Source organism: Oxyura jamaicensis, chromosome 1, assembly GCF_011077185.1.
Source record: "Oxyura jamaicensis isolate SHBP4307 breed ruddy duck chromosome 1, BPBGC_Ojam_1.0, whole genome shotgun sequence".
NCBI lineage: Eukaryota > Metazoa > Chordata > Aves > Anseriformes > Anatidae > Oxyura > Oxyura jamaicensis.
In genome coordinates this window covers 113,996,248-114,023,425 of record NC_048893.1, presented here as the reverse complement: position 1 = coordinate 114,023,425, position 27,178 = coordinate 113,996,248, and the positions used below count along the sequence as shown (strand labels likewise).

At 40.6% G+C, this 27,178-nt stretch overlaps 1 long non-coding RNA gene across 3 annotated transcripts; it reads left to right on the top strand.

Annotated features, from left to right (window-relative positions):
- The first annotated feature begins 553 nt into the window (after positions 1 to 553).
- On the top strand, positions 554 to 25,169 carry LOC118160883. 3 transcript variants are annotated; one of them, XR_004747724.1, is made up of 5 exons: positions 554 to 691; positions 7,539 to 7,612; positions 20,892 to 20,981; positions 21,072 to 23,947; positions 24,450 to 25,169. It is a non-coding gene; the product is annotated as an uncharacterized LOC118160883 (long non-coding RNA). The 3 variants fall into 3 exon arrangements; XR_004747722.1 differs by having other exon boundaries at positions 21,072 to 25,169; XR_004747723.1 differs by lacking the exon at positions 7,539 to 7,612 and having other exon boundaries at positions 558 to 691; positions 21,072 to 25,169.
- The last annotated feature ends 2,009 nt before the right edge of the window (positions 25,170 to 27,178 follow it).

Genomic DNA, 27,178 nt, shown 5'->3' with positions numbered 1-27,178 from the left:
ATCTGGAAAAAAAAAGATCACATTCTTGTTACTGAATCTTAGCTACCAACACACTGAGTAGACAGCATCTCATATGTAATTCAGAAGCTAACTTCTATAAAATCCCTTGCAAAAAAAAAATAAAATAAAACAAGGTGGAATTTTAATATATTTGAAAAAGATTTTGTTTATTAAAAAAAAAAAAGGAAAGAAATCTAAGAATAGTAAACAACGTAGCAATGCAGCAATTTTTCAGTATTAAACAATATAATTATATCTTATTTTATTGATAACCACAGAAACAGGTAATTATGTTCTTACCAATATAGGACCAGCTAAAAAACCCTGCTGTTGGCAGAGCACAACCCCTAGCCCAGGGGAGTGACCTATTGACTGGAAAGCAAGAGCAAAGCTAAGCAGTCTCCTAGCCCAGTTACTTTCTCACATACACTTCCCTTTTGCAGGAATTAAATATTGGAAACTTCAAGAACAGTCCAAGAGCCAAATATCTGCTTCTCTCCATTTCCAGTCTAATATCATTTTTAAACATTCCTTCCTTTCCCAGTATCTAGTCTTTTTATCTTTGTCCAATGTAGGACATTTTCCTTTAAAGAACAACGTATGTACAAACAAGAAATTTTCATTCTCTCTGGTGATTTGGGTTGGTGACCATGACTGCTGCCGATCACTGTGCCCAGGGTAACCCTCTGTGGTGAGTACCGTCTGTATTTGTCACTGAAAAGCTGGATTGAAATTCAAATGGCTGCTGCATGTTTCTTCTATGAACTTATATATTCATATTCTTATCTCTGTGCAGTCTTCTGGACAATCCTTTCGTGCTTAGACTGTTTTCCTGATCTCCTCACTATCTTACATTAATTTCTTGTTAAAGACTTTCCTCCTGTGAAACCTAGAAGCTTTATTTCTTCCCCCAATGAAATCTTAACTTAGAAAGAATAGTTATAACAATAATTTCACTGGGAGAAGAAAAAAAAAATTACAGAACTGTCATGCTACTTGGCACTACTCTTTCATTTGCAGCCTTCTTGCTTAATTTTTTCACTTTTGTTAGGAATAGAAGGTGTTTGGAGCAAAAATTCTGTTCTCATCTCTGTTGAAAACATGTAACACCAATTCCTCAAGCAAAAGTAGTTCTACATTTAAACAAGAAGCAAACCATAACCTGCAATCACTTTGATTAAGAGCTAGCGAACACTCCAGACAATTCATAGCACTTTGGGCTGTAAGTTCCCAAGCCTAGCTTCTTGTTTGAGATAGATCAAAAATACTCCCAAAATAAACTTCCCTACAGTATTTCCGTCAAAACCATAAAAAGAGCTAGAGATGAAAAAACTTCGAAGCGTGCACACCAAGGCAAGAGGTCAAAGTGCTCGTACAGACTGGGAGAGAAGTCATGTTTTATCAGTGACACTGCAATTACAGAGGTTTGATTTCTGTTTGTAGGACAAGGTCCTCTCATTGATGGAGAACCCACCGGGCATGGGAAGAAAGGGATCTTTGTCTGAGCAGCAGCACATGACAGGAATCCTCGGGACTGGCTGACTGACATGGCCTGCAGGGCCTGCAGGCACTGGGCCTCTGCCGGCGGTGGCCATGCTCCGCTCCTGTGAGCCGCAGCCCCCCACCAGCCAGCTCAGCTCCTCTCCAAGGGAACACGGCACCGGCCTTTCAGAAAGGTGGTTGTGTTCACAGTCAAAATACACATATACATTAAAAAATAAAAATAAAAAAATAGAGGAAAATGCAGCCCCCCAGCTGGTGCTCGGCCAAGCTGTTCTCAGAACAAGGCCATCGTGTCTAGATTACAGCATGTATCTTTCTCAGAGCTCAAGGGCTCTCAAAGGAAGCATGTTTTTTGGTGTTTTTTTTTTTTTTTTTGGTGTTTTTTTGTGTGTGTGTGTGTGTTTTTTTTCCTTAGACATTTCAATGGGAAAGTTAAAAATAAATGAAATGAATCAAAGCCTTTTGGCTGCCACTGTTTCAGCTGATGCCTCCTCTAGCAAAACACAAGCTTGATATGGTGCCTGAGAGCCCTTCACAAGAGAAAATGGGCTTCTCCACACAAGATTTTACAAACGCAGTCTTCCTTACTTATGACTGAATAATGTTTTATTTCTGAATGCTTATGCTTCCTAGCTATCAGTGAATACTTGAAATAGCTCTTCTGTGCAATAGGAAACAGCCTAACAAGCCTAAGCTCCACCAGGCAGCTTGGGGAGAATTTACAAATGCTTCAAGAGCCTGTGCAAGAGCAACCCAGGTGGATGGTAAAACGTAAGGGAGTCCTCTGCCAGAATCAGGGACAGCATTACACTAGGAGAGGAACAGGCAGCCAAACGGAGGACGAAGGACACCTTATATTCCATCTGGATGTAGGTACTCAAACCTGTGGTCACAGTTGCAGTCTCACTAGATCTGAGAGAAAATCTAAAGGGAAAAGTGGGTAAATTGGAGTCACTTGGGGCTTATAGGGAATAAGCCCCAAGGCACTACAGGGAATAAATGAACAGATGAATAAATAAAAAGTTGAAACAATAGAAAATTGGAAAAGAAAATAAACTCTTTGGGGTTAAAATTGTATCAAATTCCTGGTTTTATCTGGGGAGAGAGGCACAGAACATACTGGCTGGGGACAAAAGAATTCTGGAAAAGAATGAAGGGTGTGATGATGACTTCCAGGAGGAAGAGAAATACCAGCAAGCATGGAATAGAGGTAGAAGAGTCCAACCACAACACAGTCTCCACAAACAAATTCAACTCAGTTCTCACAGGGAGGAGAAATTTAGCTGTCCCTCCAAGGCAGAATCTAAAAGAGGGACCAGAGATGCTCATTGCTGTTAGGTACAGAGTCAGCAGGAAATGCTCCCGCATGTATGAACTTCCCAAGGCACTGTAGGAAGACAGGTTGAACTCCACGTTTATAGGTGGTCCAAAAAGAAGCAAGTAATTAGTGAAGGAAGCAAATGACAACATAGTGTTTTGAAATTCCTCTCATACTAAGTAGTTTCCTGTGGTTTTGGAAGAATGGAGTGGCACAAGTGCCATTAATAAAAAGCACCCTGCAATCAGAGATCATGTAAGGATGAATTCAATACTGTCCTTAGGCATTTCGCAGGAAGCCAGAACAAGTTTTTGATGGTATAATGGGTAAGAGGATTTACATACAGGATATTTTAATAAAAGATGAACAGAAGAAGAGCATAGCCAAAGGCTGCTGCCCTAATGGTCAAGACAGAGGCACAAAGTTCATTGTTCTGCAAATCTATCTGCCTGCCCAAAATTTTAGTCTGGGAGTACTTGAGAACAGTCTGTGAGCAATCTGTGCAGGGATAGATAGCCCCAAAAGGTTGCAAGTTTTAACAGATTGCTTGAGCTGATGAGAATCTAAAGATCGGGAGTGAGATGGCAATGTGGACAGAAGTAATTCATCCATAGACATCCTCAGGGATTCATCCAGATACTCCCACAATTTTACATCTACAGTTCGGAGATGACATCTTCTACATCGTGCACACTAAAACCAAACCAAACCAAACCACTAGAAAACAGCATAGATGGGAGGCTGTGGGGGGGGGGGGGGGGGGGGCGGGGGGGGGGCATTGTCCTTGCCTATAGATTGTCTGTACGCAACTTGTTGCCAATGCCAAAATTGCACCAGAAAATTACCTTATTCTTAGCTGTATTCTCCTACAGCTGCAATGTAGGAACCACAAATGGAATATGAGCTCAGGAAAAGCCTGGTCACTATAAATATATGCTTTAAAGAACAGAGTACCCAAATGCACCGTTTTGGAACGGTCTCAAAACAATATATATAGAGAAAAATTATCTGCCCAGATATAATTTCTCTGGAGGCAAATGGGACTGAAGGATTGTTCCTCTTTTGCATATGAATGGAGACTGAATCTGTGATGGATGTACATCATTCTTTGGCTATGGAGGAGGTCTTTAAGCAAACTGCACTGGGGAAATGTTTTGTCAAAAGCAAAGCAACCTTCGCAACCCAAATTATATACATACCAGTTTAAAAGGGAAGAAGAAAAAAGGGTTTTCAGAATGAAACATGGACAACATCTATCACAGAGCCTGCTAAGGTCAAGATTATGTGCAAAGTCCACCACAGTACTAGTACAGGGGCTGTGACAGCATTCTCCTGGCACTGTTACGCAAGTAAGGGAGAGCACTCAGTAGTAGACAGTTGTGTTCAAAAACATAGTATGATGATTAGGGGGAAAAATGGTTAAAAAGCAGTGACATTGGTTTGGCATTGAAAAAATCAAGAAGGTCCAGATGTGTTTTACAGCAGGGTCATATGAAGATCAGCACTGAAGGAGCTTTTAAAGTTCACAGCACATACCAAAATGCTGATTGAGTTGAGTAAGAGAAGCCATAGGAAATTGCATAGGTCTCCAACTTTCCTTTTCTTACACCCAAGCAAGACAGAAGAACTCCTTATTTACCCTGAATCAGAGATTCACTTGCCTCATTTTGCAAGATATTGTTATCGCCAGTGGCAGCTCCCTGTCCTGGACTGTACAGCTCTTGGAAATGACTTGTTTATGAACTCTTGCCCTCAATTTTGAGACAGTTTTGCTACCACTAACCCTGTATTTATACATATCCAATCCATCTCTGACAGATTCAGTCAGTCTGACACAGTAGGGCAGATAGCTACAGTTGTGCATGCAAAACATTAAGCAGTTTATAGTGCAAGACTTGAAATGCACCTCCTCTACCCCTTTTTGCCTAAGATCAATGCATCAGTAAAAGAGTGCCAGCACAACACAACACTGATACCCATGGAGGCAAAACCAGACTGCCTTATACTTTGCATGGGGGATCACTGAAAGGATCCAGCCATGTCAGAGGAGGGGGAACCTGGCCACCACTCTGCCCAAGGCAGGCAGAGGTCACAGGAGGAGGAGGCAGCTGAGCCTGGCAAGGGGTCACACCTGAACTAACACCACAGGGGCTCTGTATCACTGTGAACACCCTCCAGAGACCTTCAGATGCTTTTCATTTCCCTTCCAGCTTTTGCCTTGGGTTCATCCTGGCTGGCTGGAGTGTACGAGAGAGGTGTCAGGTGGCACACTACAAAGTTTGTGCTGGTTAGAGACGAGTACTGGGCTGGTCTCCTCCTTACACGGTACTCAAACACACAGGGGACCCAAAATCTGGCTCCTTGCTCAACCATCATCTGTTAGCTACCAGCTCCTCCTGCTTACCACTACCTGCTCACTTTCCCAACCATGAGACTTGGCCAGGCTGTGCCTGCGGCGCAGAGGCAGCCTGTCTTCCTCCCTAATCAGTCCCCGGCTGTGGGATATTCCTCCACCTCCTTCCAAAATCCCACAGAGGTCTAGCAAACATGGAGAACAGCACGGGGCTGACTAGCCCCAGGCTTCCAGGCCCTTCAAGAGGAAGGCGGCAGGCCCTCTTACACCATCCTTCAATAATTTGCTAGACAGGCACTAACAGCTTCCCCCTCTGTTGCAACAAGCAAGTCAAAAACAGTACAAACAGAAGCATCCATCTCTGACATTCCTGCAGGTTTTCTGTAATGGATCACTTTTGATTAATTAGAGAAGCAAGTTTGAAACAGCCTGCAGGATACTTGATGTGTGCCTGTGTCTCAAAGTGAAACAGGAAACTGAATCTGTCTATTAAAAAATGAATTTTAAAACTTTGCACTTACTGTTTCCACTTCCACAGGGGCACTCTTCTCAGCTATCCATGTAGAAAAGAAAAAATGATCCAACACATTTTTGTTATTGTGTTAGATATAAGAATGCTAAGTCTGTTTTGGTTCTCTGACTTGCAAGTGCAGAGCCTTTGCTTGACAAAAAGTAACATGAACACACAGCATACAATTTCTCCTGTAGGTTTACTGCCTAGGGTTTCACCCGTCAAAAAAAACAACAACAACAACAAAAAATAATAATAATAAAAAAAAATGAGCCAGGCTACTGCCTTCCTACAGCTTGATACTATTTCTTCAGTTGAAGACTACTTGTAGGTACAGATCATCCTTGACAAATTCCCACATCTGCACGATGCTGAATGTGGTACCAATCTCAGCCTCCCCTACACCATCAATTCTGGATAAGCACAGTGAAGAAAACTTCTTAAATTCTCACTGGGAGACTTTTTATTAATTTTATATGCTGCCCAAACCACAAGAACTTAAAATACTCTTAAAGACAGCAACTTTCTCTTTTTTTTTCTTTTTATTCTTTTTTTTTTTTTTTTTTTTTTTTGTGAGGAATTAGTCTAAGGCCTTGCACACTTTCCCACGCTCACAGATTGCAGGTTATAAATGCGTGGGAGTAATGCAGTTTCGATCAGTCAGGTAGGCTGGGTTTCTGTTAGCTGGCTGCATACCTTTGAGCCCTATCAGCACACAGTGATCAGTGGAATTCCTGGCATTTTTGTCATAGCATCAGAGGCAGTACTTTACAGAGTAAATACCAATGACCTGCTGTTCTGTCAGGGTTCTGTACTTACCTTTTATTTTCAAGTCAAAGGTTAGGCCTATTTATGTAAATCCTCAGCCATGGGCCAAGTAATCTGACCTCCTGGTTTTCATTCTCCTAATTGTTTCAGGTATTTTTCTTGAAAAGTTTGGTCAGTTAAAGCTAGGGATTTTTTTTTTAAGGCGCCTTTGAAGGGCTCTAGGGGCTTTCATAGCCCACCCAGTTTGCAAAGTAGAAACATCAGTGACCTGATGCCCTGGGCACTTATTTAAAATTCATTACCAGGAAATAAGGTTTTGATATATAGCCCCTACATTCTGAAGAATATCTGAGGGAACACATGCATGCCGTTTTTTTGCTTTGGATTATGTGATCTCCAAAGCCTCATAGAGAGGCAATAATCAATTATACTCCTGTTTGCCCTTCATTTCTAAGAACATTATTCAGCTGTAGGTAGTTTTGACTTTCCACATGCTGGCCACTGCTTACATTTTCTTTGTTACTTCACACATTGCCATGTCATTTTATTCATAAAAGGGTGTCCAAAACTGTAAAACATGAAAAAGAAACATACTGATTTTCAAACCTTTTCCCTTAGATTCATCACTGATAATATTTGAAGATTAAAAAAGCAAGATGGATATCTTCTGAATAGAAGAGAAACACTGCTAGTTTACTTACACACAAAAGAGTACAGCTACTCTAGATTTTGTCCTACCACCCATTGACATAGAAGCAATGTATTTCCCACATGACCCAGAATATCAATAGAAAATTCCTTTGTGGGAGTTATTTTCTCATTTTTTAAAGTATATTAGAACTTGAACCCCTTATCAGATCATTACTTCCTCTTCTGACCATTGATAATAGACACAAAATGCACGGTATCACATTTCAGCATTTATTTCTGCCCTGTTCTTGCTCCCGTTAAATGTCACTTTAAGGTACAGAGAAAATGGATAATTAATTTAAGAGTGTGTGTTCTTTAAATGGTGCTTTTACCAGAGTTCGTGCTGCCATCTGAAAGCAGCAACTCTAAACTGGAATTTGTCTTTTACATTTTAGGCCAGTCGGGACAGAATGCACAATCAGCTGAAGCTTCAGCTTCTGGGACATTCATTATATGGCTAATTCTCTAGGTATATTCCTTTTAATTATTGGACTAGTCATTTGTCTGCTTCAGGTGAAAAAAGGATTGCAAGAAACTAGGCTAAGTGAAAAGCACCATTTACATTCTTCACTGCTGCATGCTATTGCCCTGAATTACAATGTTCATTTTTTCAACCCTCAGGTAACTACAGCCTCATTCTGAGGGGAAAATAAATAAATAAATAAATAAATAAATAAATAAATCCTGCATCCCATACTCTGCAACAAAGGAATGCTGAGAAAACATTAAGGAAGGAAGGTCATGCACCTCTATTTTAAACCGTTAGTAGCTAAAACATATAGGTTAGGCTAGATTTAGCAGAAATTGCTAAAGCAAACAGAAGAGAGACAGAGGGTTAAAATAATGACACTGGCCAGCAGGTGGAAATGGAAGTCAAATTGTCAGGAAAGGTGAAATTACAGTCAAGCTTGCAGGCCTTTACAAAATGTGGAACCCACATTTAGGAAAGAAATTGTTTCTTGTGACTTCTCCCTACCTTTCATGACTTCACAGGCCACTTCTCTTGTTCATCTACAATTGCTCGGTATCTCTGCAGCAACTACAAGAGTTACTTACACACCAAATTTTGAAAATACTTTGACTTTCTTTGAACTGAAGGAGTCAGCATCATTTGGAAGGGCAACTTCCCAGGGAACACAGTTTAAGTCTGTGCTCTAAGTACTGTTTCCTACCAGAAATCCAAGAGTATGTATTTTTATAGATACTTCTGCACCCCCTAGAGAAGAGGACAGTAGAAAATCATTACTACACTGGACTATATTGCTTTCTTTCACATAGCCATATTCAAAATGGAAATGACTGCACAGCCTACCTATGCTCAGAAGATGAGTGATATTATTAAGATTCTCCATTAGCACTTTTAGCAGACATTGTCAAACTCTCTGTGCCTCCTTAAGCCTTGCCTCCACAAAACCTGAATGCAAAGCATAGACCAGGCTCTAAAACAGCTGATGAGAGGGCATGGAAGAAAGTGCACAGGCCTAGTGACAGTGAGACCTTCTCTCCATGGGGACAGCCAGCATTAACGTGAGGCCCAGATATTGACAACAACCCATTTGCCTTCCCAGAGTGTGCTCAAATTAAGTTCATGTCACTCCTCTTTCACCATCACTGCAGACTGTCTTCATAGCTCTCTGTGTACCTTCATTGTCTTGACCTGAGTGGGAGCCATAAGGGTGGTGAGATTTAAACCTTCCAAGACAGGACCCACAGTGTTTCATAAACCCAAGTGCACACGTCACTGAGTGCAAAGCCCAGTCTTTCTGAGCACAGTTTGAGAAGAAGAAGGCAGGTCCAGCAGTATGCAGATGCAATACAAAATATTTTCAGTTAAAAGGGTCCACACTCAGATAAACTTGTATATAAAATACATAAGGGGAGAGGAGGTTAATAAGCAGATGCGGAGGTGCAGGAAGAAGAGTGAGCGGCTGTAGGTTGAGGTTCCCCAAGAGCTCAATGAATCCAAGTCCTACCATTTCCTTCTCACCCCAGCCACAAATTCCAGCTAGCTTTTGCATGCCAGTGCTAGGCCTTGCTATGACCCTGCTGTGAGCTGGTTCAGGAAGTTAAACCAGGTAAAAAGTAATTCTGCAGGAAAAAAGCATTAATCTTCAATCAGCTTAACTCCCTGAACAGGCTCACAACAAGATCAGGCAAATATCAGTGCTGGCAAAGAGAGAGGGAGCAAGATATGGGACCAGACAGTGATAGCTCTGATGTAGATAGACCTAAGTCTCCTTGGACATGGGCCTCTAGACAAAATCTAAACTAGACTGTGTAGCATCACAACCATGAAATAATTCCCTAAACTACCGCTCACGTTTCTATTTACACAGCAAGCCCCTCCTTCAGAAAAAAAAGAGTGCATGAGCACACATCTTTCTGAGGCAACATTTTTCTTCCATGCAGGAAAAACTATTCCATACACGTCTCAAAACACAGAGGCCAGCTAAGCCTAGAACCTGCTTAACCTTAAATTTTTCTACTGGGCCCCTAACGAGATATAAAAGCTGAACCCTGAGAGCTGTTCAGCAGGGCTTGAACAGCTGATCAGATCTCTGCCAACTTTTACAGGCTTGTTGAAAGACAAAAAGAGCATTCCAGTTCAGCTCAGTTGGACTAGCTAAACCACAGCATTCCCAACTGAGTCCAGCAGGTTTTGACTCAGTGCTATTGTTCCTAAGCACATGGTAGACAAAACTTTTACTTGCTTCTTTTCTGTTGTTTTGTTTTGTTTTGAAGCATTGCCTCTCATTCCTCTCCCATTCCTGGCAATGCTTCATGGGATTTTGTTTTTTAAACACAAGGCTCTTGGAACCAACAATTCTACAGATATTTCCACTTCCCTCTGTAGACATCCTTTTCTCTTTAGAGACTGAGATCTTGTACCACATTTGACTAAAAGATATATAATCCTTGAAAGCATCTTGGCCTTACTCCAGAAAAGCACGCTGTTTTGCTTAATGTCCATGTAACCCTGGCTAGAAGTCACAGATAGTCACATAAGTAATTTTTCATAGATATTTCACTTACCAGTAAAAAGTTTTTAATGTACTTTCCTCAAATGTCCACCTCCTTACTCTTACTCTACTTACTCTTTCACAAGGCTTTGGATTTTGTTATATGCAAAGCTAGTCACATGTGTAACGCAGCCAGTAACCTACACATTGACTTGGTTATTTTGGTTAAAGCAGCATCATGGTGCACAAATCCCTAGTGCGCTTTGTGGGCCTGGACCCACAGCCATCCAGACAAGCATACTCACCACACCTTAGCTCCTTCCCCTCTGCAGCCAGGTTTCCTTTTCAAGGAAAGCAGGGCACGTGCTCACATGGTGCAAGCTGGCATGCCCCCACAAGCAGAGGCACAGCCAAAAGCCAAGGCTATATGGTACACTGCAATGTATCTTGCAACATACATGCAGTCCTTGTGTTTGGGACAAAAATCTCTCTGAGAAGGTGTGAGGACAGCACAAGTGGAAATACCCATACAAGCATGCATAGATCCTTTAATCGTATGACACTTTCCAGCCTCTCTTCAGTTCTTGATCTAAACACCCTCCTTAAATCCACATGCCTTTCCTCTCTTTCACTCTGCCAGTGGTCTGGAAAACCAGTCTGGGCTTTAACCAGAAGTGCTCATGCAGGAGAAATGGGAGGGTTTCCAGGCCTATCTCCATGCTGCCTGGGGAGGGTGTGAAATGAGGCTTCATACTCAGGGGAAACTTTTGAGTCATAGTCAGTGATGGAGATGACCTACTTCAGTATCCTTGGGAATCACTTTTACTCTCCATTTGTTACTCAAGAGCCAGGCCCAGGCAGCTGTATTACTGCAATATTGCAACTGTCCCAGTAAAACCTGCCAGCCCTGACTGATCTTGGCACCCCTCTCCATACCCTGGGGCCATTCACCCCTTCTGGCTGGTCTGCTGGCATGGGAATAGACAGAGCATCTCGGTAAGCCGCACCAGGCCATCCTTGCCCTTTGGTACATGCACAGGATCAGCCCATTGTGGAGGGCCATTTCAGCATATACAACACAATTACGTCAATATCAAGAAACATTGGATTTTGCTCCAATGTAATTTCATCCAATCAAGAGAAATGCCCTATTTGCTATAGCTGTAAGTTGACTTCCTTCCCCCCAAGACACGGCATTAACCTTCTCCACTCCAGCAACCCACTCACGGAATTGTTGATAGCTGCTAATTCAAAAGGTTCCTAACTGGCTGCAGAACTGGACCGAGCAAAATAATGAGGATCATTGCTACAAACATGAGTCATCATTTGGATTTCTGAAGTAGGCAATCACATTTTTATAAGTATACATCTTTACTTAAATGTACCTGGATATTACACAGAGCATGACCCTCCTCTTTGTGGGGATGGAGAGAATGACACGGCTTCTGAATTCAAAATTCAGATGGCAAGTGGAAATTTTAAGAAGAATTTTGAATCCCTTAACAATGTTATTTCCATAAACTTGTAAGAAGTCAGTGTTGCAGGATTCCCCCAGAGAGCAGACAGCCTAAGGGAGATTTCTGCCACCCTGGACTCTGTGGACAAGATCACGTTTGTGGACCCTCTCAGCTGAAATATCTTAGTTGAAAGCAGCTCTAGTTTTGAAGCTTGGAGTCAGAGGTACTAAGAAGTCTTTGAAAATAGGAGCTAGTGCCAGCCCTCACTGGATGACTCAGGATATTTCAGTTTTCTCCTGAAAAGCTTTGAATCTGTTTGTGTTTTCAACCCCCCAAAATGAAACAGATTCAGAAGTTGAAGTCTGGTCTGGATGGCAGCTAAAAATGCTTGAAATGCAACTTGAGTGAACCCTAGAGGCTCAATATACAGAAAGTACTGTCCTCAGTAGTAAATGAAAACATCACGTTCATGTTACAGAAAAGATGCCATCCTTGTTCTTTCAAGACAATTTCAAAAACAGTTTTTCGTGTAAGAAGTAAATGAGAAATTTTGTGAAAAGAAAAGAAACTGCAGCTTATTTGCTGGGACCTAGTAGAACTGACTACAGCTCTGCACAGACATATTCAGTCCTATTTATAAAGAGACAAAATGTGTCTCCAAAAATGTCTCCCTTCATTCATTAGCACATAAGCATGATTTACACCCCTCTTCTAAGAACAGAGCCTCATTTTCCTAAGATGTCATTCTGCCTGCTTACAAGTTAAATTCTTCCCCATTCATTTCCTTCTTAAACAAATAAACAAACAAAGCAAAGGGAGAGAGTTTTTCTACATTTGTTTTCTATCTGGCTATGAATTAATTGATTTAAACTGATAGGCCAAAGGCAGATTTTTAGCTTTCTAAGATCTTATCATTCAAATCTTAGTTTATACAAAATGAGTAAGAGAGCTCAACTATGCCTCAGTCATCAGGGTTTTCAGGGGGAAGGGAAAAATCAAGATAGTTTTCTAAAATCTGGTTTTGATTCATCGCAGAGGCAAATTAGTTTTCTTTCAGTCTAGCCAGGCAAGGTGCAGAACTATTCCATCTCTGGTCTCTTTTTTAAAAAGGATTTCAACAACAGATATGAACTGCACCTTCATTTTCAATCCATAGAAGAGATAGAGAAGTGTTTCTTTAAAGGAAAGAGGCGTTAAGAAATGTTATTGAAATGTGGGAAAATAAATAACTTTTATCCCTCATGATCAATATCACTAAAGGCAAGGATACTGTCAGAAGCATAAATCTGAGACAGAGCTGAAACTCCCCCTGTTGGCATCTGGTAGGGAAGCAAGGGCAATACCTGAACACCATCTTTTTCATGTCTTCACAAATCATTTGGGGTCCATTTAAAATGAACAGGTACAAATCTTAAGTTGTTTCTAAACGACTGTTAGAGAGGGGAGAAAAAGTAGTCAGATTCTCTAAAATCTGTGCCATTGTTTCTCCATGCCCATCATGCTTGGCAAACTGTGAGATCTATGAGTGGAATATATGCACATAACTCCACAGGCTGGTGAGGGGAAGCTGCAAAGTCAGGAGAATTAACCATAGGGTGCAGTTCAGTGGAAAATAAGGCATTAAAGGAAAAGGAGCCTCAAGCCATCCTGAGAGTCTGGAGAGGAGGGAGTAATGCCTGCTTGGTAGAGATGACAGGCATCAGGCAGTGCTTTTGCTAACAGCCTGTGAATTTATCCTTGAGTTCACAAGGCTGTGATGACACTATCAGTCAATTCATCCATCATTAAAAAAAAAAAAAAAAAAAAAAAGGAAAAAAAGAAAGTAAGCAAGCAAGCAAAAGGCAAATAAACAAACTGATGTATGTATGAAGCAGGTCTCCATCCAATGGCAGGAAAAAAAAAAAAAAAAAAGAGAGAGAGAAAGAGAGAAAGAGAAAGAATTACAGTTATTAGTCTGGCTATGGGTAGAAAATGAAAAGTCATTGAATACACCTAATAAGCCCACTCACTTTGTGTCAGAGAAGCTACACATCCTGGAGGGATTCTTCTAAGATTGAGTTTCAGTCATTCTGCCAACTGCATAACTGCATTTGCTGTCATTTGGAGCAAATTCCTACAGTCTTTCTTTCCTTTCTTTTTTTTTTTTTTTTTTTTTTTCCTGTCATAATTAGCTTCCCAGACCATCTTTATATCTTTATACACATGGATTAGGGTTAGCACAGGCAGTACTGTTCGCCTGCAGATTGAACATATGCTGTGGGTCTTCTTGTTCCTTCCTTGTATCTAATGGTTCTTCTAACTCTCAAAATTTACAGGAATGCATCTGAGAATGCCAAAGACAAGAATTAACAAGACTGTCAGTGCTGCAGAGCCAATGCAACTATCAGGAAAGAAATCAGAGCCTATTCTGCCATGCAGATCACCAACACTCATTTCTGCTAACCCACTGAGTGTAGAAATGTTACCTTTGACATTGATGTAAAATCCATACAGATACCATTTACCGGCCAAGTGTGCCTATCATTGAGTTTGGCATGAAGAAACGTAGACAGATTGCTGTTCCAAATATGTTGCTGAAATTACTGTAGAAAAGTCCTCTTTATATAAGATAACATCACTGTGACATGACTGCGTGAGGAATTTATGTAATGGTGGAAAGGGCTGGACAGCAGTCTTGTGGCACTTGAGGTCTTGGAGCAAACATCCCACTCCTTTCTCATAAAAACCAGGAGAATATAAAGGATTACCTTAAAACATGTTCAGTTTATTCTTACCAAGGGAGGGAGCATTTTGTATCTGGGGTCAAATTCTGTGCCTTAATGCATACTGAATGCCTCCTTACCTCTGAAGGAGTCCTACTGACCCGAGGGCAGACCCTCAAGAAGTGAAGCACTATCTGCAGTGAGTACAGATGGCAGAATCTCATTCTGCTGAGCTGACCCTACACTTCTGCAGTTCCTGCTGTAGCTGTGCTACAGTAGCAGGAGGGCTGCTCTGATCTTTCTCTTCTTGTGAAATCATTATCCCAGGAAAAGCTAGCTAGTCAATAAATATTAAATTAAATTAAACACAGCACATGTGGTTGTTCTGACAAAGCTTTTTACCAACAGCAGAATTTTGAAGAAAAAAAAAAAGTGAAGAGACTAAAAAAGTGTTTATTATTACACCAAGAAGCAAGTACCATTTCCATCTCTTTAACTGGGGGAGGAAGAGTTAATCACAGACACAATACTCCAAAATGTTCCATATTATCAGAAGGAAGCCAAGTTCAAGCATCCTTCATACTGCCACAGCCCATGCCAGTAGAGACTTTGGCTTTTCAGTGATATGCCACTTTGGCCTCTCCTCAACTCATGCTTGTGAAGGAAGGGGAACACACACCCACTACAGGCACCTGGCACAGCCATAAGAAGCTCACCCATCACTCCCTCTGTTATGGCATTTCTAAACTGGAACAAACCACAGATGCACCTTGCCCATGACCAAAATCATATTTAAAACACACATTTTATGGTGGGACATTCAAGAGGATGTTTGGAGATCTTACTAAGACCCTGGAGAGTACAGGTGTGACAAAGGCAATGGGACAAAAGCCGGCAGATAGCAGCAAGAAGCTAGCATAGGAAGTGGGACCACCTGCAACTACTGCCTGGGGCAGGAGGCCCCTGCTGAGCAACCCCTGGCAGCTGGACATCCTGTGTTGGACAGAGGCTGCAGAGCACCATATGTAGTTGCACTATGCAGCACTGGTAGGAGCGCTCATTAGTCAACTCAGTCACCTCAGACTCACTAGCAGAGGTTCTCCCATGATGCTGATGTGCCAGAAGAATGCCGTCTGCAGAGATGTGTGTCACTAATACCACTCAGGATAAGACGCAGGGGGTCCAGCATGGACAGCAAGGCTGCAGACAACACTTAACAGCAAGCCCTGTGGTGGCTCCAACTCTACACAGTCAAAAGTTGCCTTCTTGGGCGTTAGCTCCAGCTCACTGGGATGACCTGGCATTTACCTGGGTGGGAGGTGCTCACATGGACCCATGAAGCTGCTGCCCTGAGAGCGGCAGTTTCTCAGGCTGTGACAGTAGAGCTTCAGCAGTTTTGCTGTGGTTGTGAAGCTCAGCAGCACTTCATCCCAAGAGAAGAATAGCCATGAAAATGTTGAGTGTGGTTTCACACCCATTCATGTGCTGTACACCATGAGCAAATTTCCTTGAGCATCCCTTACATCCCTACACAGTCCTAAGGCTACCACTGGCCTGGCCTTAGGACTTGCTCAGGATCCACTCTTATATCTCAGATATGTTTAGAAAAATAAGACCAAATATCTAGTTTCACTTTAGGATTCCTGTGGATGTTAATACAAGTTTGTCTCTATCCCTTTAGAACAAACTGTGTTTGTAGTTTCAGAATTTGTGTTGTTGCTTTGGGGTTTTGGTTTTTATTCTTTTTTTTTTTTTTTTTTTTCCTTTTCTTTTCTGAATATGCTATCTGTAAATGGCTTAACTTTACTTTCAGCCTTGAGTGCTTCTGTGGAAGCATTTCAAAGTGAAGGAACTTTTGAAAAAAGTAATTTTCTCGAGTGCTTCGAGAAAACTGAAAATCACATTAAGTGGCTTTGAATTATTGCAATGTATTAAATGACTTAAATGCTTACAGCTGGAATTTTTTCAAGGTTCTTCTAACTGTTCAGAGAGTGAAATATATAACATAATACACTCTGATGCTTTCACTAGTTCTTTAGTCTCAAATCAAGTGCTCTAAATGATTACAATGCTATGTAAAATGACTTTATTCATAAAAGGTGAAAATCATTCATTCTGCATAAATCCTGACTCATCAGTCAGGGCAGCAAGCAGGAAATGGAGGGAAGATAAACTGTACTGTTCAAAATAAGCAGACTAGAGGAGTGATTCAGAGCACTTAAAATTAGGCTCCCGTGTTGAATCGTGCTCTAGAGAAGTCTCTCTTTTTCTAAATTACTACAGGGGGAGTTTAGGAGGAAAGCCTCCCTTGGCTGAAGTAAACCATTCTGAATTAGCCCTTTCACTGAACCATCAGTTCACTCACAGATCCATAATATTCTGCTTATAGATCCTCTAGCACACAGCTACTGTGGGGTTAAGGGAAACAGAGGGCTTTTTGCCAGTCAAAGACACCTAGGATGAATTCTAATTTTCCTGAATATTGCAATCATCCTTGTAAAATGTAGAATACAATCAGCAGGAATATATATATATATATCTCAAACAAAGCCAAAAGAGAGAAGAGACAAATAAACAACTAAAATTTCAGTGACAAATGACATTGGTCTTTGACTGTTGTCTGTGGCAGCATGACACACAACATGTCCTTCCTTCTTTCTGCAGTAAATGATGAATAAAAACCTGCTGGCAAATATTTATTCACATTTGAAATATATTTGTTTGACCACATTTACAGTCTGTATGTATCCACTTCGTTTGATCATTCAAGCACCTGCATTCTACTGAGTTGTATATTTAACAGGAAAATTCACAATTTGCACTGCTTGCTGTGCTACACAAGCCATTCAGTCAGAGAATAGAAATGATTTGACCACAAATTTGCAACTGTAAATATTTATATCTAAGCATTTGTAAATGATGTGCAGTACAAGAATAATTGCCAAATCAATTCAAAAGGCAAAACTGAATAAATTAATAGCTATGAATTATTCATGCATTTTACCTTCTCATATAGCAAGTTCATTATTTCTCTGTGTAACTAGTGAACAGCAAATATGTCTGAGTGCATTTAAAATATCGATTAGTCTTCTGGATACACTATTCAAAGCATTTAATCAACAGAAGATTTCAATAAATATTAAACTTGCATTTGGGGAAAACATAAGAAATCCCCATTCTGTGGATAATGCACGCTTATGCCAGAGTATAATGAAAAACTATCTGCAATTTATCCTTATATCAAGAGAATTTTCTATGGCTATTGAGCTCAGACAAGTGTAATAATAAAGTGTTCGAGAATTAATTGGCTGAAAATCCCATGGACTGGAAGGATTGAATTCCAGAAAGGAGACTTGATTGATCCTGGGAAGGTCAATCCAAAAGACAGACCCTAAGAATATTCCATCCAGTTGCACTTTGTGGAGAAGCCATAATTTTCCCCCCAGGCTATCAGAAAATATCTCACATTTCTCTTGCAGGGAAAAAAAAAAAAGAAAAAAAAAAAAAAAAAAAAAAAAAAAAGCCACAAGACACACTTCTTATACCTTGGCCAGCTAAGTTGTCAGGGGAAACCCTGTGAATGGCTTGGAAGCAGGAAATGACAGCAACGCCTGGGGGATTTTGCTGTCCCATTGTGAGATGGGGCTCAAGGACAGACCAAGGACATCAGCTTTACCTCCTCTGCTTGGCTCGATGCCCACCCACAGCTGGGCATGGGTTTCACCCCCATGCAGCACGACCTTGCTGCCAGTCACAGGCCACAGCCCAGGCCTAAAATCTATGCTGGAACTGCCTGTGAACCCAACACATTTCCAGAGTTAGCCGCTTTTGACTTTCCTTGGGGACTACACATTAGGTCTTCTTTCCACCTTCAAGTGACTGTTTAGAACAGAAGTGCTGTTGGTCAATGTCATTTGTGCACAACTGGTATGGAAAACAAGAGCAATACTCTCTCTGGGAGATATCATCCTGGTTGCTAACATAAAAAATACCAGGACAAGGATTGGAGCGATGGGAATTTGTCAGCTAAGTCAGACCAAGATGCTTTTAAAGCTTTGCAGAGACCCAAGTTCTTGGTAATGATTTTATGAGAGATTGTTTTATCATAATTATTTCCACTTGTTTTCTCATGTCATGTTTAGTTGTGTGTCTGTATGAGTGAGAGGAGGAAAAAAGTTAAAAAGCCAGTCATATTTAACTACAGCTGTAGAGAAGGTCCAGTCTTGGTTCTTGTCTTCAAAGGGAGATACCACTCTACGGTTAACCTATGCATCAACTTCAGAATGAAGACTGTTGATGAAAGGTTATGGTTTATGAGACCAGATAGTCCAGCCTTACAGGTTACTTCATAGTATGAGGAGGTGTGTACATCTGCTCTACTTATAGCCTTCAAGTACGGAGATATTTCCAGATAAGACAGACTTATATTTGTAAGCAAACAAGTGAGAAGAGGGATAAGCACAGAGGATGTCCGTGGACAGACAAGATTTTAACTACTAGACTTTGAATGTTTTCACATCCTTTTGTTTATCTCTATTAAAGTCTCTGCCTGACCAAGTTCATTCTGAGATCTGATCGGATCCTCCAGAAGACCTTACAATGCCACAAGCTGAAGTGTCAAATTTTAAAAGCATCTCTTCCATTAGTCAAAATATTTGTAAAAATTAGAGATTTTTTTTTCTGCATCTTGTTGTACATCAGAAATGGCATAAGATATATTAATGTCTTCTAGCTTAATAGCACTGACTTTCTTCTTTGAAAATAATTTATAGACATTTGTAAAACTGACTCAGTGATTAACATTAGACATTCCCATGAGCAAACTAAAAAAAAAACATGGTCATATGGGGTGCAGACCAGTTGTATTTTTCAGAGAGTCTGGAGATCATTCAAGGCAGGAATGTGAAGAATCTCCTGACTGAATTTGATTTGTGAATATGTTTGAGTTTGCAAATCCCTAGTTTTAAAAAAAGGACCACATTCTGTCATCATTGACTTAGGGAAGAGCTCACTTGCAGTTAGAGTAAGGAATGACCCAGGGCTGAACATTTTACACATTCACTGGAAGTAGAAACAGAGAATATATTAAGCTGTATACTTGAAACTTAAAAAGCCCCATACAAGCACAGAAACAGAACTTCAGGTGAACTGTAAGTCGCTATGAAGGTATATTAACAACAAACCATGTATGGAGCATCTGCACAGACCCTTTGTTGGGCTCTTCCCATCAAGAACCATCAATAACCAGGTGTCCAAAATGAGGGGAATAATCACAGTGCAAGCGACTCCCTCTTCATCTTAAGCCTACACAGTCAAGGGGAAGGCAAGAGCTCTAGATAAGCATTTGAGAAACACAAATGTCTGTTTAAGGTTTCTTGAGTTCACCTTTGTTCAAGGGCACAGTTCAGCAAATCTCTGGAGCACTTCCTTATTTTGTTCAGGCTGAGCTTAGCAATAGAGAGCTTCTGGCAACATGGGGTTCCTGATGAATACTAGGAAGATTTTCAAGTTTCCTATCAGATGTGTATTAATTTGATTCAGTCCAAGCTTTGGGAAAATTTTCTAGGCATGAGCTAGGAGAGCTCATAGGGAGCCAGAGCTGTAGCTGTCACACACCCATTTTCCCATTGGCATTTCCAACACTCTGGGCTTGCCTGGACCTTTGCTGGTCCCTTTGGGGTAATATTTCATGTCCTCCCTTCTGTGGAGTGCCCAAACAAAGTTTCCTCTCTCAAGAGCTGCCAAAATTAAAGGTATTTCTCACTTGCTTTCCATAGTATTGCTTCTGCACGCTTTCCTGTACTTCCTGTACTACCAAAACTTGCCTTCCTCGCTCCTTCCCTCTGGAACATATATATGGAGCAAGGGGATCCCTATCTATATTATCTGCCTTTTCCTTATAGTCTCACCTTTTTGCTTTATGTCGTGTCCCGTCCCGTCCCGTCCCGTCCCCCCCCCCCAAACACACACACATTTTCCAGGCTGCACACCCACAGAAAAGACGATAATTAATGATAAACAAACCCTAACAATCTTACCAAGAGCAAATTACTGTACAAAGAGAGATATCTATTGAAGCAAGTGTTCTGATTTATCACCCCACTCCCTCATTCCTGTTGCTCACTCCTTCTAATAAGGTAAACCATGCCAGCTATCTCTACAAAGAGCTTAACCTTTTTATTTCCCAATAAAGTACAGAGCAAGCTTTGGTACAATATCACCAGATTTTGTTAAAATAGAATATGCTATCCCTACAGACACAACGTGAAAATCTAAGCCACAATGAAGTCACTTAATAACGGGTGCATGCACACTAAAGACAGAGCCAAAGCTGAGAATATTTGCCTAACCCTTAATTTTTAGAATTACTGAAAAGCAGTTTCAAAATCACTAAGAATCACAACACTGACTTGAAAAGAAATCAGAACAAGAGTCTTACTATCACCATGGATACAAGTGATGTGGACTCAGGATTTAAGTGAAAAAACTAGAATTTCATATTTATACTGTTGGATGGACTAACTCAATAATATTTAGAATGTGTCCTACTTATACAGAAAATTGTAATCAAAATACAAGGCAATTCCTGCTCTTTTTTTTTTTTTTTTTTTTTTTTTCCCCTGTTGGAGTCCAAGAATCATGCAAGTATTCATGACTAGTTACTTCATTTTATGCTGTGTACTGTCTGTGACATCAACACAATGCTACACAACAGACAGGTAAGCTGATAGTGATGTTTTGAATGCAAGATAACCACATGATCCTTTATACATTTTGAGAGTAACTCCTATTTTCTGCATTCCTGGCAGGCCTGAATGTCAACCAGAACACTGCTCTGATTGAACATAAACACCATTCATTGGCTGTATTATGACACAGATCATAAAAATATTCAGACACTTTACTCCAAAAGATTTCAGTGAGCATTAGGTATTTGAATGTCTTTAATAACGTGGACCTCTGAGTTCAGTTGACCACCAGTGATGGATCAAAAACTGCTCATGGATCAAAACAGAAGAATGTGGAAGGGTATTTGGTCTTATTCTAGCCTCAGCATTTCTCACTTTTCTGTTTACCATTTTTCCTTCACTACTGTAGTCAGAACCTTGTTGAAGATATCAGCTGCAAAAGCTGATGAAGTTACAGACACACAGTTCTATCTGCAGAGTAGGCACAGCTGAAAGACAAGAATGATTTTATCTTATGCTTTCTGTGATAACTATTGTATAAGACCAAACTAAGTTTTGTCAGCCCAGGAGCCTGGCTCGGACAGTGACCACATGCCTAGAGAAAGGTGTAAGAACAGGGTGAAGGTATCATCACATTATTTCAACATACTCTCCTAGCTTTCTGCAATTTTGTTGAACGAAAAGTGTTTTTTGTTTATTTTTTTTGCCTTTTTGCTTCTAGTCTTTGACAAGATCTTCTGTGACACCTTTAACTGCTTTCTGAGTGTTGAATTAGCATTGTGCCCTGTGGCAAGAAGGGTCAAACTTCATTTCAATATAGGATACCGACTCCTTCCAAAAAACGCAAGCTTAAATGATGCTTCTACTTTCCCCAGGGTGACAATCCTCTCCACTCAAACATTATTTTTCATAACTAAGATGTAAATAGGAGCACTTAATAATTAATTATACATCACAAATATTTCAGTTTGGGCACCTGACATTAAGAGTTAAGTCCATCTTCCCAGATGCGTTCAGACTATCACAAGCAATACTAGCCCAGAAGCCATGTAGCTGTATCTGCTCAGTATCACAGCTAAAAAGTTTTTCTTCTTTTGCTTCCTTTGCTCCCCATAAAATTTCAGCTGGGACCCCCAAAAAAAACCTTTCTGGATAATAGAAGCTGATACACTGCCATGAAATATTTCCATTTCAGTGAGTTAGCACTGCTGGCAAAAAGCAAACCCAAACCTATTTAGTGAGGAATTTCAAAGTAGCTCTAATGAATGACTTAACTAGACTCCCCAGGCCTTGCTCACGGTTCAATATATGTGCTGATCGCTGCCTGATGGCATTTGGCTTAGTTTTGTATCCCTGAAAAATAAACAGAAGATTTGCCAGTGGCTTCAGTGAGAACAGACTGAGGCTATAAAGAAATCAAGACAATTTCCTCCTGGAAATCAGTAGCTTTCTCTTAATAGAGGAATCCAGGGGAAGAAAAAATAGCGCGACGTGTAGAAATATTTTGTTATCTCAAAACATCCAGCCTTTTGAAATGGAGGAGGTAGTAATTAAAATGCAAAGATTGAAAAAAATTAAAAGTCTCTGAGTGTACAAAGCACCAGCTCTGGATGTGGCAGCTGCAGGCAAGGAGAGGGAGGCAGGAAAATGGAAACAAGCACTCAGCTGTACAGGTGATCTTGGAGGTGGGTGAGAGGGGGCCATGCTGCACTCAGCCTGGTGTCCAGCAGGACCAGTGTCCAGCAGCAGCTCGGTTCACATACATTGGCTGACATTTTCTAGGGAGAGCCTGATGAGAAAATGAGAAAAAAGTGACTTTTTCTAATGTCTCTTGTGTTTGTTTCCAATGAAATAAGGAAACAAGAAACATGCAGTTGCTGCATGTCTGATGTATCAAATCCAGGGCTGATGGTACAACATTTCACAACTTTTTTCTAGCTCCATTTTACACTAAAAATATATTGTGCCATTTCCTGAAACGTTTCATGACTGTTTCCAGTGCACTAGAAAGTGAACAATTTTCTTTATCCTAACACACAAAAGTCTCGGTTCCTCATTAACTTTCTACAGGACTTGATCTGCTCTAGTCCTGCAGAAGAGATTTCACTTTGCTAGGAGGTTCTTGTTTCCTGTTATTTCATAGCTCTACACGGAAATAGCTGGTGGCTTCAAAGAAAAAGAAAGAAAGTAAAAATGTCAAGGGAACAACACAAGTATCTCTATTATTTTTCTACACTAAGTTATCTCTAGATTGCTGTGCAATTGCCTCATATTTAAAGAAACATTAGGAGAGATCAAGCAGTTCACACAGAGTCCAACATCTTGTATTAGAATAAATCTGATTCGTATCTAGAGTCCATTATAGCTATATTGTGATCACACACGTGCACAGGCATTCATATAATTCTTGCATCAATGCTGTTCCTTCACTACTCTGCGCAATGGGAACCACCCAAACACCTCCAGAGCAGAACAGCAAGGTGACCTTGCTCCTGTATCACAGAGCACCAGATAGGGCCTGCTGGCCTCACCACGAGGTGGACCTGTGCAGAGGCTAACCCTGAGCAGCCTCCTTCCCCTCCCAAGTTCAACACCATGTTCCCCATGTCAGTTCTTTGAGCAGTTGTGAGAAGGGTTCAGGCCCCTCAGGTCCTCTGGTTCACCCTATGGGGAAAAAAAAAAAAAAAAAAAAAGCTAGCAGCTGTTTTCACCCATTCCTTGTCATCTCCTCAGTCCTCTTTCCCCTTCCTGAAGGTGCACACTTATTCATATCCCCTCACCCAGTTACAATGTGGTCTCAGCTCACCTTTAAGCCTTCTCATCTTCACCCAGGGACATTATGCCATCAGACTGCCACAGGTCCTATTTCTGAGTCCCAGGCAACAGAAACATGCAGAGGTGGGCTCCTTGTGCCACTACCAATCTATTTGCTCTCCACTCACCCAACCACCTGCTTGTAGTTACTGATCTTCCCTTCAGCATCCAAACCCCAGCAGGTGAAGCAGCTGGGACTAAATGAGCACTCGAGTAGTTTTATTTTGGAACTTTTGTAAGCCAGCTTGGCCATAATTTGTGGAAAGAAATCACTCACAATTGACATAACAGTAGGTGTGCTGTAGTTGTTTCCCAAGCCAATTACCGGCTGTAAGCAGCTGTATGAAGCAAGGGAGGTGACACTGAAAGAGCTGGGCGGCTTCTCCCCCTTGTGTGAGTTATACATCTAGACAATTAGCCAGAGAGTGTCACATATCTTTAATCTGCACACAACTGTGTTTTACCTAATAACTTTCTGAGGCAAGTAAATAGGCCAATTACATTAAAGCACCATAAACAATCTTACCATTACTGTGACTTTTCACATTTTTTTCAGGCCCTCATCAAATATTTATAAAACATATTCCAGTGATAAAAAAAAAATAAAAAATAAAAAAATAAAACACCATCCAAAATGCAACCAGACATGCTGTTTCCAAAAACTGCTTTGCCACTTTCTTGCAGCCCCTTGAAAATGGTGAGAACAGAGGATGCTCATGGACACCCAGCAAGAAGCTGCAAAGCCCTGACACAGGGCAGGCTTGGACGAGCCATGGCCTGAGCAAGGGGCTTGCAGACAAATCACAGCAGAATCTGACCCAAACACTTTAAACTTCATGGCTGTATTTCATCCTGTTTAGCTCCATTATTCTAATCTTTTATGACAGGACTTTGTCATTTATTAAAGATAACTTTTTACCGTCCACAGGCAAAGGTAGCAGGATAATCGTTTGATTTTGTCTCTAGCCAACGAGCAGCTGCTACCTAGGAAGTTGAAATGATAAAGTTGTAATCAAAGTCTCATTGTATATTACAAGAAGAGTTATATATCAAAGCAAGCTTCTGTGATTTCCAGTTTGAGTGATTTACATGATTTTATATCTTTCTTGATCATAAAAGGAACCTTAAAAGCCTAAACCTTATCAAGCTGTTTGCTTTCTTGACATCCTACTGCACTGTGTTGTGTAAATAAAAACATAAAACCTTGGTAAAAGACCATAGATGCCATCCTGCAAAACCACATGGAATATGTGGAGCAAAATCCCGGGAACAATGAGAAATTATAATATTTATCAGAGTGGAACTGTTTTTTGACTGAACACATGGAGAGGCGTATAAAACTGAAGATTTTTTTTGCCATTTAAATATTAAATGTCATTTATAATAACAAGTGGGAAAAAAAAATAAATGTAAATAACCAAACTCCTCATCCTTTGCCTATACTTTTAAAGAAAGCATTATCTGGTCTTGGTTGTTTTCTTAAGATGTTTTTTAAAAATGGAAATCCTTCCTTCCAACGGGCACAACTGAAAATGAACTGTTTGAGCTCAAATGTTTTCTAAGCATGCCAAGAACAGACCATAAAGTGGAAATAATAATAATAATAAAAAGAGCTAATTAGTTTACTTTTCTCCTAAAAATAAACTAACAAGAAAAAACCTTTAAAGAACACCGTTCAGAAATACTGATATCAAAGGAAGAGACGGCTGATAATCTTGGATTCTTTTGCAATGATTTATTCCATATTTTATTGCACAATTTATAAAGAGAATTGCAGCAATTTGAATCCTTACATTACTACAGGAGATTAAAAGATTTTCTTATCAGACAATTCAGAATTGTGATGATTCACACCTTCATTATTTCTTGAAACACTCCAGCTTCCTCCACAAGTACAGCAAAGGTTTTGCATGACTACATCCCTTAAACTAAACAGTGCTCATGTAATTTTCCCACGGTGCTCAGAACAAACCGGGGTGAAAGAGTAACCCTTTCAAGCCAGTTAAACAACCATCATTATTTTAAAATAAATGAAGAGGAGCCTGGTTATTTACGACTATGTGCTCATGTTTTATGCATGCCTTACCTTGGAGACATTTGATAGCCCCCTAGAACACTTTGTTAACTGTAGTCTTCAATAATCGTTTGGTAAGAAGGTCACATTGGCCTATTTGCACTAAAAAGGTGGAGGTCTGAAGACACAGTGTAAAAACAGAACAAATGCAAAGACACTAGAAAATTATTTTTCCTGACAGGGTTTCCATGCAAGCATAAAACCTGGGTCAGGGAGAGTCACTTTAGTTAAAAGTACATGCCTGCACTCCTCACTGCCAGGTTAAATTAAGGATACGCTCAGCCTTGCTGTGCAGGGTGGAGAAACAGAATGAGAATGAGCCACCTCTAAGGGTTTCTTAAAATTAGTAAAAAAGGAGCCATCATACTTGTAGAGGTATGCAAAACACTAGCAAAGGTACTTGCAGAGGTATCCAATCACTAGCAGAGATCAGTCTGCCATTATGCCCTGGACTGCAAAAATAAGGAAAGTGAGACCGGCTAGGAGGTAAGCACCTAAGACTCAATGAGGAGGTCCAGGGAAGATGCTTCTCTTTTGCAGTTGTCCCACAAGGGGCTCTGCATGAGAACCAGCTGAACACAAAAGTCTCGTTCTTCACACTTGCTCCACAGCATCCTCATATAAAATTATGTTTTGGTTAACGGGAAAACATCTCCACAGGTGGGGCTTCTATTGGGAGCATCAGTCTGTCTTGAGTAAAACATGAGCAGGGTGCTCATTCATGCCTGCAAAAGATGATGAGGTGCTATGTCCTGACTTAGGGACTGTGCATTTTACCTCCATTTCCCCCATTATTAACTGCAAATTACATCCCCGAAGAAGTCAAAAGAGCACCTCTTCACTTTTGTAATATCTCCCATTAGTTAACATTACAAACAAATGAGCCTGTACAATAACAGTCCCACAGAAGATACCAAGTCTGCTGCAAAGACTCAGAGATGGCATGTGCTCTTCTTCATATAGTTTTGAGGAGGCAGGAAAAATGAAAGCTCTTTCTGTCCTCTGCAACAACAACACACACACCTCATTCAGGAGGCTGCAGTTCTGTTCTGAACACAAAGTATACCTATTACGAGCAAACTGGTGATAGCTGGTAGTTTTCCTGTTCTAATCTTTCAATCGAATTTGGTGGCTCATGATGGCTAAGAGTGCCTTCTCCTTGGTATGTCATAGCACAAACCAAACCACATCTCTGTACCACCTTTTATTCTGAGTATCCCCAAAATGGCCCTTCAGTGACTTCCAGTCTCCATTCTCTTTTTAACTGAGAGTTTCATGGGTCAAATATCGAGGAGAATATGAGCCCTGTAACTCATTTAGTTTTGTAGATAGTGTATTG